At 40.0% G+C, this 14,730-nt stretch overlaps 1 long non-coding RNA gene across 10 annotated transcripts in view; it reads left to right on the top strand.

The window, feature by feature from the left end:
• The window catches only part of LOC144297060 (uncharacterized), a 66,849-nt gene that overhangs the window by 10,152 nt on the left and 41,967 nt on the right, over positions 1–14,730 (top strand). For 9 of the 10 annotated variants that reach the window (XR_013364119.1, XR_013364118.1, XR_013364113.1 and 6 more), the window contains 2 exons: positions 9,760–9,882; positions 11,470–11,623. This is a non-coding gene — a long non-coding RNA (uncharacterized LOC144297060). Of the gene's footprint in view, positions 1–9,759; positions 9,883–11,451; positions 11,624–14,730 lie in introns of all 10 variants that reach the window. The other variant, XR_013364116.1, reaches the window with a different exon arrangement.

The following is a 14,730-nucleotide window of genomic DNA, read 5'->3' as shown; positions in this document are numbered from 1 at the left end:
CAAGGCACTGAGCTGGTGGTATGAATACTAAGACACAGAAGGTGATATCACTGTTCTCCAGAAGTCACCATGTAAAGGAATAGACAAATAAATGAGGAACAGACAGTATAAGTGGTAAATGCTACACTAGCAGTATGCAAAAACTGTCATGGGGACTGTGAAGAAGCCACTAATTCTACCAGGATGGCAGGGAGGAAAGAGTTAAGAAAAACTTCATGGAAGGGACATTTGAACTGTATCTCAGAGGGTCTGCAAGATTTTTTGGAGTTGGAGTAGAGAGATAAAGAAATAGCCTGAGCAACAGCAGAGAAGGTCCGTGGGGGGAGACAAAGTTCAGAAGATTTCTAAGACCAGGTTATGAACAGGTTGGCAGTCTTCCTAGGGTGTGTGGGCTTTATCCTGAAGGCAATGGTAAAAATTAAAGATTCTTAGTTGGGACAGTGACCTGAATGGTTTGGTTTGGGGAAGGTCATTGAAGAAGTGGTCCTTGAGAATGGGGAAGCAGGGAGATAAACATGCCAGGGCTGCTTGTGGGCAAAGAAGAGGCAAGAATGATCACTCAGGAGAACATCTCAGGGGAGACACGGAAGAGAGACAAGTGAAGTTGGCTCCTAAGAAGTGATCTTTAGAATGAAAACCCCAAGGTAAGCCTAAGGAAGCGAGAAAGAGTAAGGCAAGGAAGAGGAGTTGATCAGCAGTGTCCTTCGTTGCACACAGTTCCAGTGGGAAGGAAACAAAAAAGAAATCTGGTGGATTGGGCAACTACCCTATTTTTAGTGGCCCTTTTGAGACCAGTTTCAATAGAATGAACGGAGGGGAAACCAGATACTGTGTCAGATATGGAAAAATATTTATAACATACAGGAAACTTACAGATAGGCAGGAGCTGATGCTGCCTCCCTCAAGGAGGGTAGTATTTAAGAGCAACTGATGGAAATCATGAGAAATAGGAGCCAAAAACGTCTAATGCCAAAAACCAGACAGACGAAAAACATTTGCAGAATGATGTCATCCTGCCTCCTCGGATGATATCACTTTGTTCCTCAGCTGTCTCACCCAGACTGTGTGAGTCAACATCTATATTTGGGCATAAGGAGAACTACCTTTTGTGCTATGTGCCAATTCAGAAGTCTGTTTGTGCTAGTCTAGTTTAGCTCTGCCAAATTATTTTAGGCTTATGACCTCACCAGCAGCCCATGGTAGTTAGTCTGTTTAATATCTTACAGCTTGAGTTCTAGCACATTCACTTTTGTGCAATGTGATCTCAATTGGTATTTTTCCTCTTTGCATTTGGAAGATGCTAGGTTATATTTACAAATCCATTCATAGCTGATAAACAAAAAGGTAAAAGTGGAAATATCAGAAGCAACCATAAATAGATCTGAGAGATTAAATGGATTACTGAGCATGACTAGAATAATAGTAAGAGCTTCAATTAATTAAGTGCCAGACAATTTTCATAGATTGTCTCTAATTCTCACTGTAGCCCCAAAATGTAGCTGTGAAAAAAAAAAAAAAAACTTAAGCTGTAAAAAAAACTTAACTGCCTAGGTTCACTCATTCACTCAGGTAGCAAACGAAAGAGTAGAGATTCAAAGCCATACCTGACCTCATGCTCCTGGACTCTTGCCACACTATGCTCTCTTCAAAATATCATGGTATTGGGGATTCCTGGGTGGCTCAGTGGTTTAGTGCCTGCTTTAGGCCCAGGGCGTGATCCTGGAGTCCCAGGATCGAGTTCCATATCGGGCTCCCTGCGTGGAGCCTGCTTCTCCCTCTGCCCGTGTCTCTGCCTCTCTCTCTCTCTCAGTGTCTCTCATGAATAAATGAAAAAAATCTTTTTTAAAAAACCCCAAAATATCATGGTGTCTGTAACTATTAAAAAAAACTGGATCAAGTCCTATCAGGTGTGTTCATGAGTGATGGCCTAGACATTCATTTCTGGAAGCTTTTACAATATAGATGCAAATTACTCATCTAGCTTTTATTTGGAGATAATATTGCAAATGATGTATGTTGACTAAACTTAATAGTGAGTGGCTATCTTCAATGGGAGATCAGAGAAGGCAAAAACACTATGTTTGCAGGGAAATTCAAAATTAAAGGAAAGCTGGAGATGGGTTCTTATAAGATCTTGAAGAGGCATAACTTTTCTAAACAATAGTGATTCTTTCCTTGACAAAATTATAATAAGATCACTTTTCAGAATTTTATATTTTTTATATGAAACTCATTTCTACAACCAGCAAGCAAATGTGCCATCCTTATTTAGGAAAGAAAAGGAAACTAACATTTAATTAGTGTCTATCCCACTGCCTGGTACATGGTAGTTGCTCAGTAGATGTGAAAATGAATGAATGTCTGCGTTGTCCAACACACTGTGCTATGTGTTTCTATGCAGTGGTATAAGGTTTTCAATAGGAGTTAAGGAGGAGGACATTGAGGCATTGATCTGGGGTTTTTCAGGTTGGAATATTGAGTAATCAAGCATATTATATGTGATACTATTATGGAGCTATTTCCAGATGAAGCATACCAATCAAAGAAATTATTTTGGGGAGGTCGTAGGGACATTAATGTCTTGTAGGTCTGTTGTGTCTAATGATTCAATGGAACAGTGAAGGGGAAGCTCTGGGAGGGGAGCAAGAGGAATGCTGCTTCTGAATGCCAGTACCTAGCACAGAGCCTGACATGTGGGAGGCAGTCAACAAATATTTGTTGCGCTATCAATCACTTTATAATCAATGCAAGTCATGCATCCTCAACTCAGCATTATGGGGTCACAGTTCCTTTATATCCAAATGACACTCTTCAAACTCTCATTCTCCTTAATGCCAATGAAATTCTCAAGAGCAGAGGCCAGTCTCCTTTTGCTCAGCATTTTATCACTAATACTAACAAGATACTTGGCATATAGCAGGTGTTGGGTGAATGTTGTTGGATGAGGGAATGAAGGCTGCATCATTAAAGAATCTGTCTCCAAGTATTTCTGGGGACACCCAGCTGGTCCTGGTTTCCATTGTCATCTCAGATGGAGGCTGCTGATCAATCTTGGCTATGTAGCAATTGCTTCTCTGGGTTGTTGTGATCTCTTCACACACTTTTTAAAACCAGGGACCCAACTGCTCTCTGTGTTTCCTGAAGCACTTCCTAGGAGGCTTAACAAATTTAACTTAACTCTTAAGGATAGCATAAGGGATTGATAACATTGGAAGCAAACTAAAAATTGTAAGGCAAATAATAGTGCTCCTCGACTCCACAAACTATGCCTCTCAAGAGGTCCCCACACTTTGCCTTCCTCTTGAGCCCCATCATGTTGCTGAGATGTATTTCCTCCCATTCATGAGAGTTCTAGTTGACTCTGTCTATTGTGGATTGAATAATGTCCCCCTCCAATTCATATTTACCCAGAACCTGTGAGAACGTGACGTTATCTGGAATGGCGTTTTGCAGATATAATCAAGTTACGATGAGGTCATGCTGGATTAGGGTAGGTCCTAAATCCAAACACTAGTGTCTTTATATAAAGAGAGAAATTTGGACACAGAGATACAGAGGAGACACAGAAAAGAAAGCCATGTGAAGAGATTAAAGTTATACTGTCACAAACCAAAGAACACTGAGAATTGCTGCCAAACCACCAGAAGCTATGAAGAGGCAAAGAAATATGCTTTCCTAGGGTCTTCAGAAGGAACTCGGCCCTACTAACAACTTGATTTTGGACTTTAGGCCTCCAGAACTGTGACAGAATATGTTTCTGTTGTCTCAAGCCACCCAGTTTGTAGTAATTATTATGGCAGCCTTAGGCAACTAACACACGGTGCCTGCTTCCTGAAATCCAGGGCTCTGACATCTCTGCTGACTCCAACCAGAAAAAATGGGAAAAAAAGAAAAAAAATTCACATCAAAAGAATCCCCCTAAGATTATTTCCTTTTCCTACTGCCACTGAAGAAGGCTTTTAGCATATTATATAACTGACAAGGCTTACCTTTGTAGGCTCACCTTGTGGGCTTCTCTTGGCATCAAATCTGAAGTAGCTCCCCAGCCACTCTCTAGCAGGTAACTGGGTCAAATATTCTTCATTGCAATACCTGAAATTATCTTGTTCAATCACTTTTGATTGACTGAATCACCCCCTACCTCTAAAATTTAAGGTCCATGAGAGCAGACTCTCTGGTTCACAGCTAAATCTAAAGTTCCCAGAACAATGCCTGAAACATAGTAAATATTCAGAAAAAGTACTGACTTACTGAATGAATAACATTGCCAAATACATAAAGTGGAGATGTTCACTCAAGAGAGAGACTCTGCATCTCTCCTAGAAGGAGGAAATAATCAGAGTGGGGAATGAATAGGTTAATAGGCTATAAAAGGAAGACTAGAAAAGATTGCTTACTACAGACAGGGACAGAGCTGATTATAAAGAATCTCCTTACTCCTGAAAGTGAAGAGTAAACTGACAGACATCGAATCTTGTCTTGGCCTTAAGACAAAAGGATATTTAGTTCAAAGCTTATTGTTCTCTAAAAGAGCAGACATGGGAAAGTTGTCAAATCATGTGCTAAATATATGAAGATAATTAAAATCAAATTAAAATGAATTAACTTTCAGATCTGATGAATTTACTAACTTTTGTCCACGATTTTTTCTTCTTTTTTTTTGCAGGTCAGAATTTTTAAAAAAGATTTTATTTATTTATTTGAGAGAGACTGAGAATGAAAGAGAGAAAGAGAGCGTGAGTGTGAGTGCAAGCAAGAGTTGGGGAGGGAGGGGCAGAAGGAGACAGAGAAACAGACTTCTTGCTGAACGGAGAGCTGGATGCAGGGCTGGATGTGGGCCTAGATGTGGGGCTCTATCCCAGGATGCTGGGATTATGACCTGAGCCAAAGGCAACTGCTTAACCAACTGAGCCACCGAGGTGCCCTTGCAGGTCAGAATTTTAAAAGCAATTCTGAATAAAGGGAAGTTTTTATCCTACTCTGTCTTACAGCATGTTAGAGTTCTGTATGCTGGAATGCTTCAAAAAGAGAGAAGTAGGATGGTTGGCACCCCTAGTTGATATGGCTGGGTGCATTAAGCGGATGCTTCTCATAAAGTCCATTTGCCCAGAAAATAACAACCAATCTCCACCTGTCCTGAATAAGATGCATTGGTCAGAGGTACATAATCTCTCACATGCCTTTATATTTCTCTCTAATAAATTCCTGCTTATTGCACCATAAGGCATGCTGATATGTTTTTGGACAAGTCATTGAAAAAGTATATCTTCTAATGAAAAACGATTATAGTATTGCTGAAGAGCAGGAAACAACATATGTCAAATATGTGTATTTTTCTATAGCACTTGATAATGTTGAGAATCATTTTAATAGCCCAGGCATATTATCAAAAATTGAACAACAGGAAAGCAAAGTATAAGAAGTTAAGTGAAAGAAAGCAATATGATTGACAAAAGAGGAAAAGTCACAAAGACTCTGGTCTTAGTTAATATAACCACGCTGTTTGTTATATAATGCCAAATAACAAACCATCCTAAAACTTTGTGGCTTATAGCAATTGCTCTTATTTATTTGTTTATGACTTTGTCATTTGGTCAGAACTTGGTGGGCACAGCTCATCTCTGTCATCTGGGTGGCTCAGCTGCTATTGGAGGATAGAAGACCCACTTTAAAGTTAGTTCATTCCCATGGCTGGCAAGATGGTATTGAATGTCAGTGGTAGCCAGATGGTGTGTGTGTGTGTGTGTGTGTGTGTGTGTGTGTGTGTATTAGAGTGGAGGGGCACAAAGTTAGATTGTTGAATTAGAGCACTGGGTAGTTAGTGGAGAATGGATTTGTTTTGTTTGTTTGTTTTAAAGATTTATTTATTTATTTATTTATTTTTGTATATTTTTAAAATTGGAGTTCAATTTGTCAACATATAGTATAACACCCTGTGCTAATCCCGTCAAGTGCCCTCCTCAGTGCCCATCACCTAGTCACCCCATCCCCCTGCCCACCTCCCCTTCCACTACCCGTTGTTCATTTCCCAGAGTTAGGAGTCATTCAGTGCAATCCCTATCAAAATACTATGGACTTTCTTCAGAAAGTTGGAACAAATAATCTTGAGATTTGTATGGAATCAGAAAAGACCCCAAATAGCCAGGAGAATATTGAAAAAGAAAACCAGAGCCAGGGGCATCACAATGCCGGATTTCAAGTTGTACTACAAAGCTGTGATTTTCAAGACAGTGTGGTACTGGCACAAAAACAGACACATAGATCAATGGAACATAATAGAGAACCCAGAAATGGGCCCTCAACTCTATGGTCAACTAATATTTGACAAAGCAGGAAAGATTATCCACTGGAAAAAGTACAGTCTTTTCAATAAATGGTGCTGGGAAAATTGGACATCCACATGCAGAAGTATGAAACTAGACCACTGTCTTACATCATACACAAAGATAAACTCAAAATGGATGAAATATCTAAATGTGAGACAATAATCCATCAAAATCCTAGAGGAGAACACAGGCAACACCCTTTTTGAACTTGGACCCAGCAACTTCTTGTAAGATACATCTATGAAGGCAAGGGAAACAAAAGCAAAAATGAACTATTGGGACTTAATCAAGATAAAAAAACTTCTGCACAGCAAAAGAAACAGTCAACAAAACTAAAAGACAACCTACAGAATGGGAGAAGATATTTGCAAATGACGTATCAGATAGAGGGCTAGTATCCAAGATCTATAAAGAACTTATTAAACTCAACTGCAAAGAAACAAACAATCCAATCATGAAATGGGCAAAAGAGATGAATAGAAATTTCACCAAAGAAGACATAGACATGGCCAACAAGCACATGAGAAAATGCTTCACATCACTTGCCATTAGGGAAATACAAATCAAGATTTATTTATTTGAGAGAGTGAGAGTAGGGCTGGGGAGAGTGGGAAGGGGTAGAAGGAGAGAGAACCCCAGGTGGACTCCGTGCTGAGTACAGGGCCGATCTCATGACCCTGAGATTATGACCCAAGCTGAAACCAAGAGTTGGACACCCAACTGACTGAGCCACCCAGGCCCCCCTAGATAATGGATTTGAAGAGAACAATACTGGAATCGGGAAGGAAAGCTGGGGCCTGGTGGGGGGGCCCAGATGAGAGATAGTGAGAAACTGAACCTGGACAAAGGATCATTGCTTGGAGAGGAAAGGACAGATTAAAGAGATATTTAGGATATATAGGGTTATGATATGCAGAGTGTTATGTGCAATGCACAAAAGGAAAGGATACTAGATTATAAATTAAATTATCTTCCCCCTCTAGCCTTCTTCCTGCATCAGACCTAGGACTTCCATGCATAGGGGACAAAGCAGAAATAGGCCATGACAGCCAGAACACTGAGGTTAATATACACAACAACAAAAAATGAGAAGGAGAGAGAGAAGGGGAGGATGAGTTTCCAAGGAGAAGTGGTATCAGGGAAATGTGAGGGACTTTAGAGAGAGCACAATGAGTGGTTAGAGCGGACAGCAGCTGTCAGGCATCAGGCACCATCTGTTATGTGAGTCCGTGAAGATAGACTAGGCAAATAAGAAGTTTGGCTAGATATGGATTCCCCTGAATTGGTGTTCTTTGAAAGAACCCTAAAAGGAGTTGAGTTGTTTTTTATTTTGTCTTGTCAGACTAATGTTTCTTGGACCACGATTGTGTTTGAATTCAACTGTGGGTGGCTTGATGTTTTGCAACTTATAACTCACGTGCGGGGGAATCAAGACATGCGAGGGAATCAAGAAATATTTCCAGTGTTCAGTTTAGAACCTTAAGTAGTGTCCCCAACAGACAATGGAGGAGGAGAAACATGTTGAGGGGGAAGTCTGGGACACGTTAACTTGGAGTGTCTGCGGTGATAGATTGTGATGGATATTTGAACAGATTTGTGAGTCTGAGGCCTTAGATGGAGGTGTAGGTTTGGGAGACGCAGCGTTCACATAGCTGCTACAACTGGGAAGGTGTATAAGACCTAGAGGGAGGACACATAAAGCCAAAAGAGAAGAGGGCTAGTGAGAAAATGGGAGAACATCAAGACTTATGGAGCAGGCAGTGGAAGAGCTGCTTAGGAATGTGGCCAAGAAGAAAGAGTTGGAAAGGTTTAAGAAACCTCAGGAAAGGGATCCCTGGGTGGCACAGTGGTTTAGCGCCTGCCTTTGGCCCAGGGCGTGATCCTGGAGACCCGGGATCGAATCCCACGTCGGGCTCCCGGTGCATGGAGCCTGCTTCTCCCTCTGCCTATGTCTCTGCCTCTCTCTCTCTCTGTGTGTGTGACTATCATAAATAAAAAAAAAAAATTAAAAAAAAAGAAAAAGAAACCTCAGGAAAGTATGGTGTCACCAAAGCCAAGGGTTGAGGATTTCAGGAAGCAAGAAATAATCCACAGCATTATCCTCAGCAGAACAATTCACTAAAATAAGGACAAGAAGTCATCACTAGATGTCTCAATAGGTCACTGATTGCTCTGACAAACTGTTTTACTGGAATGGCTGGGATGGAGCAAGGCTGCAACTATGAACTGAATGGGAAGTGCAGAAGTGAGGGTTTCCAGCAGGTGTAGACTACTTTCAAAAGTCTGGGTGGGTAGAGTAGGAGACAGATGGTGGAAGAGATTGGGAAGGTATAGGGTCAAAGGAAGGTTTTGGGGTTTTCGACACATTTTTGAGAGAAAAAAGATTGTTTTCTGTTCCATTTTGAGCAAGGAAGCTCAAGCAGCCTTACCTAAGACTGCCTCTTAGACTATTCTGGTGCATTGTTTTGTTTTTCCTATTAAAAATATTTTATGCAAACTATGGGACGCCTGGATGGCTCAGTGGTTGAGCCTCTGCCTTCAGCCCAGGGCATGATCCTGGAGTCCTGGGATCGAGTCCCACACCAGGCTTCCTGCATGGAGCCTGCTTCTCCCTCTGCCTATATCTCTGCCTCTCTCTCTCTCTCTGTCTCTCATGAATAAGTAAATAAAAATCTTTAAAAAAACATTTTGTGCAAACTAAATAAATGAAAACAAACACACAGAATAGAGTCCTTCATTGACCTATTGGACACGTTAGAAAAAGCAAATATTCTGATTGTGTTCTATTATATTTTATTTTGAGTGATGGATATAGATAGGAATACTAGTTTAGCAAGACTATCTGCAGAACTATTTTTTAAAAGGATTTTATTTGTTTATTCATGACAGAGATAGAGAGAGAGAGAGAGAGAGAGAGAGAGAGGCAGAGACACAGGCAGAGGGAGAAGCAGGCTCCATGCGGGGAGCCGACATGGGACTCAATCCCGGGTCTCCAGGACTACAGCCCAGGCTGAAGGTGGCGCTAAACCACTGGGCCACCAGGGCTGCCCATTTCTGCAGAACTATTGAGTTAAAGGCATATCCTCATGTTTCTAACTGATAATTTGTTTTCCTGATTGTAAAAGTTATAGATGCTCATTGGAAACATACATACACACACACATCAGAAAAGGAATAAGAGGAGAAAAACTGCTTTTTAAGAACTGTTTATTAATGTGAAACTCTACCAGAAAGTCCATGGCAGAAATTCCAGTTGTCTCTTCAAGAAAGTTCAACTACTTTTGGTCTGATATGTGTTTGTAACTATTGGAGTCTTTCTGCTTGTTCCTGAGTCTTCGTTTTTAAAATAATATTCAGAATGGGTATAAGTTTGGTGGGAATGTAAACTGTTATAACCTTTCTGTATTAGAACCTTTATTTATTTATTTTTCAGGGAAACTCTACCCCCAACATGGGGATTGAACTCACGCCCCTGAGATCAAGTCACATGCTCTACTGACTGAGCAAACCAAGCACGCTTGAATCAGAACCTTTAAAATTACTATCTTATAACACAGTGAGTCTAATTCTATGAATTTAGTGAAATAATTATAGGTTTTCACATTTAAGTATAAGACTCTTTATTGGATATCAGAAAAACAACCTAAGTATCCAATAATAAAACCATTAATACATATGGTAAATCCATATGATACAACTAGTAAACTCAGATTTTTCAAGAATATTTAATAGCTTGGGAGAATGTGATATAATAATAATTCAGGCTGTAGTTTTTCAGAATTATCTGAATTGAAAAAACACGTGTGTGTGTGTGTGTATAAATGGTCTGTAAATAAAATACATCTAAAAAGGCAGTAAGATGCAAATAGTTCTATATCCAGTTAATTCTACTGTGGGTAATTTATATTTTCATCTTGTTCATTTTATCACATTACTAAATTTTCTAAGATGACAATGCATTGTTTTTAATAATAAAAAAGTTAATAATAAAGATACATTGTATCTGGCGTTTGATTTGTAAATTCTGTTGACTCTGTGCCAAAACCCAGTACATTCTGACTCGATGTCACTCAAACCCAGGGTATTTGAAGCTCTCTAAAAACCCTCAGAAATCTGAAGTAATATAATGTTGTTCTGTGAATAATGCTTTCCTTGGGAGGAGATCAAGCAATAATCCCAGTTTTTGTTTTGTTTTGTTGGTTTTTGCTGGGTTTTTTTGTTTGTTTATTTGTTTGCTTTGGGCAAGTGGCCTTTACAAGGGATGACTTTAGGAAATTTAGATTATCCCATTTAAAAATGGTAGGGTTGAGCACTGGGTGATATGCTATATGTTGGCAAATTGTACTCCAATAAAAAAAAATAAAAAAATAAAAATAAAAATGGTAGGGTACTGGGGTGCCTTGGTGGTGTAGTCAGTTGAGTGACCAACTCTTGGTTTCAGCTCAGATAGTGATCTCAGAGTCATGAGATCCAGCCCAGCATCCAGCTCTGCTCAGTGAGGAGCCTGCTTGAGATTCTTTCTCCGTCTCCCTGCCCCTCCTGCTTGTGTTCTCTGTCTCTCTAAAAGAAATAAATAAATCTTTTAAATATTTATTTTATTTTATTTATTTATATTTATTTATTCATGATAGACATAGAGAGAGAGAGAGAGAGAGAGAGAGAGGCAGAGACACAGGCAGAGGGAAGCCCGACGCGGGACTCGATTCCGGACTCCAGGATCACACCCTGGGCCAAAGGCAGGTGCCAAACTGCTGAGCAACCCAGGGATCCCCAGAAATAAATAAATCTTTAAAAAAAGGTAGAGTACTGGTATTTCACCTAGCTAAATAGTTTATTAAAACTGAGTTATTATGGCAGATGTTTGCATTTGTCCCAGAGCTGGTGTTAAATCAGGTGCAGTGGTGACGTTATTGCTAATGCTGACATTTTTTCCTTTTGTGGGCAGACTGCTCATGAGTCTGGATATCTATAAAAATGGCATAACTTTCCTTAGAATCAGAACATCTACCTATGTCTGATTACTTTCCTTAATTCTTTACGTTTGGGTAGAAATTTTTTCGCATGGCTTTATTTTATTTAGAAATCTAGAATTCTGAGGTACATTTATATGTGAGTGGACCTGTAGATGTTTCTTGTTTCCAAGTCACCCCATCTAGGAGGAAATGAGAGACAAACTTTGCTGGAGCATCATTATGTACAATGCACTGTGCTGGGTGCCATTCCTTCATCCTCAAAATGCCTGGGATCCAGTTTCCCCTGGTGGAAATGTGGCAGTACTCACCCTCGAAGAAAGCCTGGTGAGAAGTTGCTTTGATTCCACGTGACTTTTAATAGTGAGGGGTAAGGTCCTGACCTTTGGGAAGCATGGCCTTCTATGAACTATGTTAGAAATTATTGCCATCCTCAGCTTGTGGCTGCTTCTTAGCTTTTTCTCACAGATGATCCTACCCCTGAGGATGTCCAGGGTTTTCACCACCTCACCAATTCTAGATGTCCCTCAGATCCTTGTTCAGTAGTAGTCATGCTTGCCACACTACCCTGCTTGTATTTATTTCCTATTGCTGCTATAACAAATTACCACAAATGAGATGGGGTGCCTGGGTGGTGCAGTTGGTCAAGTGTCCAACTCTTAGTTTCAGCTCAGGTCATGATCTTGGGGTTGTGAGATCAAGCCCCTCCTTGGGCTCCTCAATCAATGTGGAGTCTGCCTGTGACTCTCTCTCTCTGTTTCTAAAATAAATAAATAAATATTTAAAAAAATAAGAGACAGATTTCTTCTTTTAGTTCTGGAGGTGAGAAGTTCCAAAATTGCCCTTATTGGGCTTAGCCAAGGTGTCTGCAGGGGCTGCTTCCTCCTGAAGGCTGTAGGGGAGAATCTGTTTCCTTGCTTTTTCTAGCTTCTAGCACTGTATTTCTTGGATTTCTTGGCTCATGGGCCCTTTTTTCATTTTCAAAGCCAGCATCATAGCATTGTCAGATCTTAAGCTTGCTCTACTTTCATCTTCACATTACTTTTTCTCTTAGAAGAACCCTCGTGATTGCCTTGGGCCCACTTGGATAATCCAAGACAATCTTCCCATCTCAAGACACCCAACTTAATCACATCTGGAAAAATCTCTCTGGCCATATAATGTAACAGTCACAGGTTCAGAGAATTAGGTCATGGACACTAGAGCAGGGGGGGCATCATCCAGCCTACTCTACCATTTGATGCTGGCCAGCTGCTACTATTATCAGGTGCCCTGAATTCACACCAGTGCTTCTCAAGAGTGCTTTGTAATATGTTAACACATACATGAGGTGGCATTTTAACCTATACAATAGGGCATGAGAGCTGGAAGTAGAATAGTTTAGCAGGATCTAGAATCACATTGTCTGGATTTTAATCCTGGTCTCTGTCCCTGAACCACTTATACACTATGTGACCTCAGGAAATTTCCTTACCTCTCTCAATCTCAGTTACATCATCTGTAATATGACAACTGTGTGCTAGAGTTATTGTGAAGGGTAAATGAGACAATGTTTGTAAAGTGATTAGTGTGGTGCCTAACATACAGAAAAATGTTCAAAAATTATTAGTTCTTAAGAGTATTATCAGTCTATCCTCCTTACTTTACAGATAAAAACAAGAGGCTTAGTAATACTAGGTGATTTATCTTTGCCTAACATTCTTGACCTCAGAATCTACAGACAAGGAGAAAACAAGTGAGATGTTAGAGCTATTTGGAACCTGTAGAGAAATTCCCTTCCTCTACCTGCCCAAATGCTGCCACTGTTACTTGCTAGTGCCAGTCTCTACCACATTCCAGAACATTCCACACATTCTGAACCATGGTGCCACCACTTTTACTTCAGTGCTTCCCTCCTGCAGAGTGGCTCCCATTCTTCTGTTCTGCTACTCCAAACTGTATAGGCTCTCAAACCTGTTTTGGAACATTTGCTGCAATTTTGATTGAAGTTCTATAAAATCTCATTCCTGCTGCCTACTAGATTTGGGTGTCTAGTTTTTATTTTTAAATTAACATGTTCAAGACCAAATATGTGAATACCCTTCATCTCACTGACTCCTTCCTGAATGATGCTCATCTCAATGAATGGTGACAACCTTTCCTCCAAGCTGCTCAGAACCAATGCTTTAGTGATTCTTCTGTCTCTCACACCCTGTATCCACTCTGACCACAAGACTTAAAATTTTTAACTTCTCCCTTCAAATCTGACTTCTTCTTGCTACCTCTATTGACACCAGCAGTCCTAAGTGCTGTCCTCTCACATCTGGAGCATCACCATCGAACAAATATCCCTGCCCTCTTTCTTACACTCATCATCCTACGACATAAGTCAGATAATGCCACTTCATGGTTCAACCTTCTTCAATAGGCTTACACTATTCTTAAACAAAATCCAAAGTCTTTGTCATGCCCTGCACAGTTCTGTGTAATCTGCCTACTTTCCTGATCTAGTTTACCACCATTTCTCCTTTACACCTCTTGAGCCACACTGGTCATCTTGCTGTCTTGGGAATCACTCCAAGCATGTTCCCACCTCAGAAACTTTGTATGTGCTGTTTCTTTTGCCTAGAATACCCTTTCCTCCGGATAACTTCATTAGTCGTATCCTCACTCCATTCAGATCTCTGTCAAATATTGTGCCACCGTATGTGAAAAAGCACTTTCATTACTTTCTTTAGAGTACATGTTATTTCATGCCTTTGTTTTTTATACTGTGTTGTTTATTGATTTATTATCTGCCAAACCCACTAGAATAGGATGCTCCAAGTTCACCATTGTGTTTTTAGCACCTAAAACAGCATTTGATTTATAGCTGGCACTTGATGCGTGCTTTTTTAAAATTTTGGTTGTTTTTTTTTTTTGAGGAAAACACAATATTTTTGATAACCATCTTTGCATACATTTTTACATAGATAAGGTTATTTTGCATATGCAGTTTTTCATCCTTTTTTTCTTTTGATACCTAATTTTTAATAAAATTAAAAAAATGTTTCCTTTGTGTTAGCATTCTATATCCTTTATATGTATTGATTATCTTAATCTTCCCAATAGCTTTATGAGATAGGTGCTATTATTATCTTTCCTTTAGAGATGAGGGATGGCTCTCCTTCCTAACAACTTGATTTGGAAGCTTCTATCATTTCACAGTTACCTTTCTCTATAAGTATGCAGAGCATTGTATAGCAGTTCTTCTTGTGAATAGATCTGGCTGGTCTCAGCCTAAGTGCTTTCCTGGGAGAAAATTATTCAGGGCATTGTATGAACTCTGCTCCTGGCTGCTTCTACACGTGTATGGTTCCCCCAGTAAACTGTATTTTGTGTTGATACTGTATGGTACTAACACCTGGGTGGTTCAGTGGTTGAACACCTGCCTTTGGCTCAGGTCGTGATCCTGG

Source organism: Canis aureus, chromosome 25 (genome assembly GCF_053574225.1).
Source record: "Canis aureus isolate CA01 chromosome 25, VMU_Caureus_v.1.0, whole genome shotgun sequence".
Lineage (NCBI taxonomy): Eukaryota > Metazoa > Chordata > Mammalia > Carnivora > Canidae > Canis > Canis aureus.
This window is presented reverse-complemented; position numbering and strand designations above follow the sequence as displayed.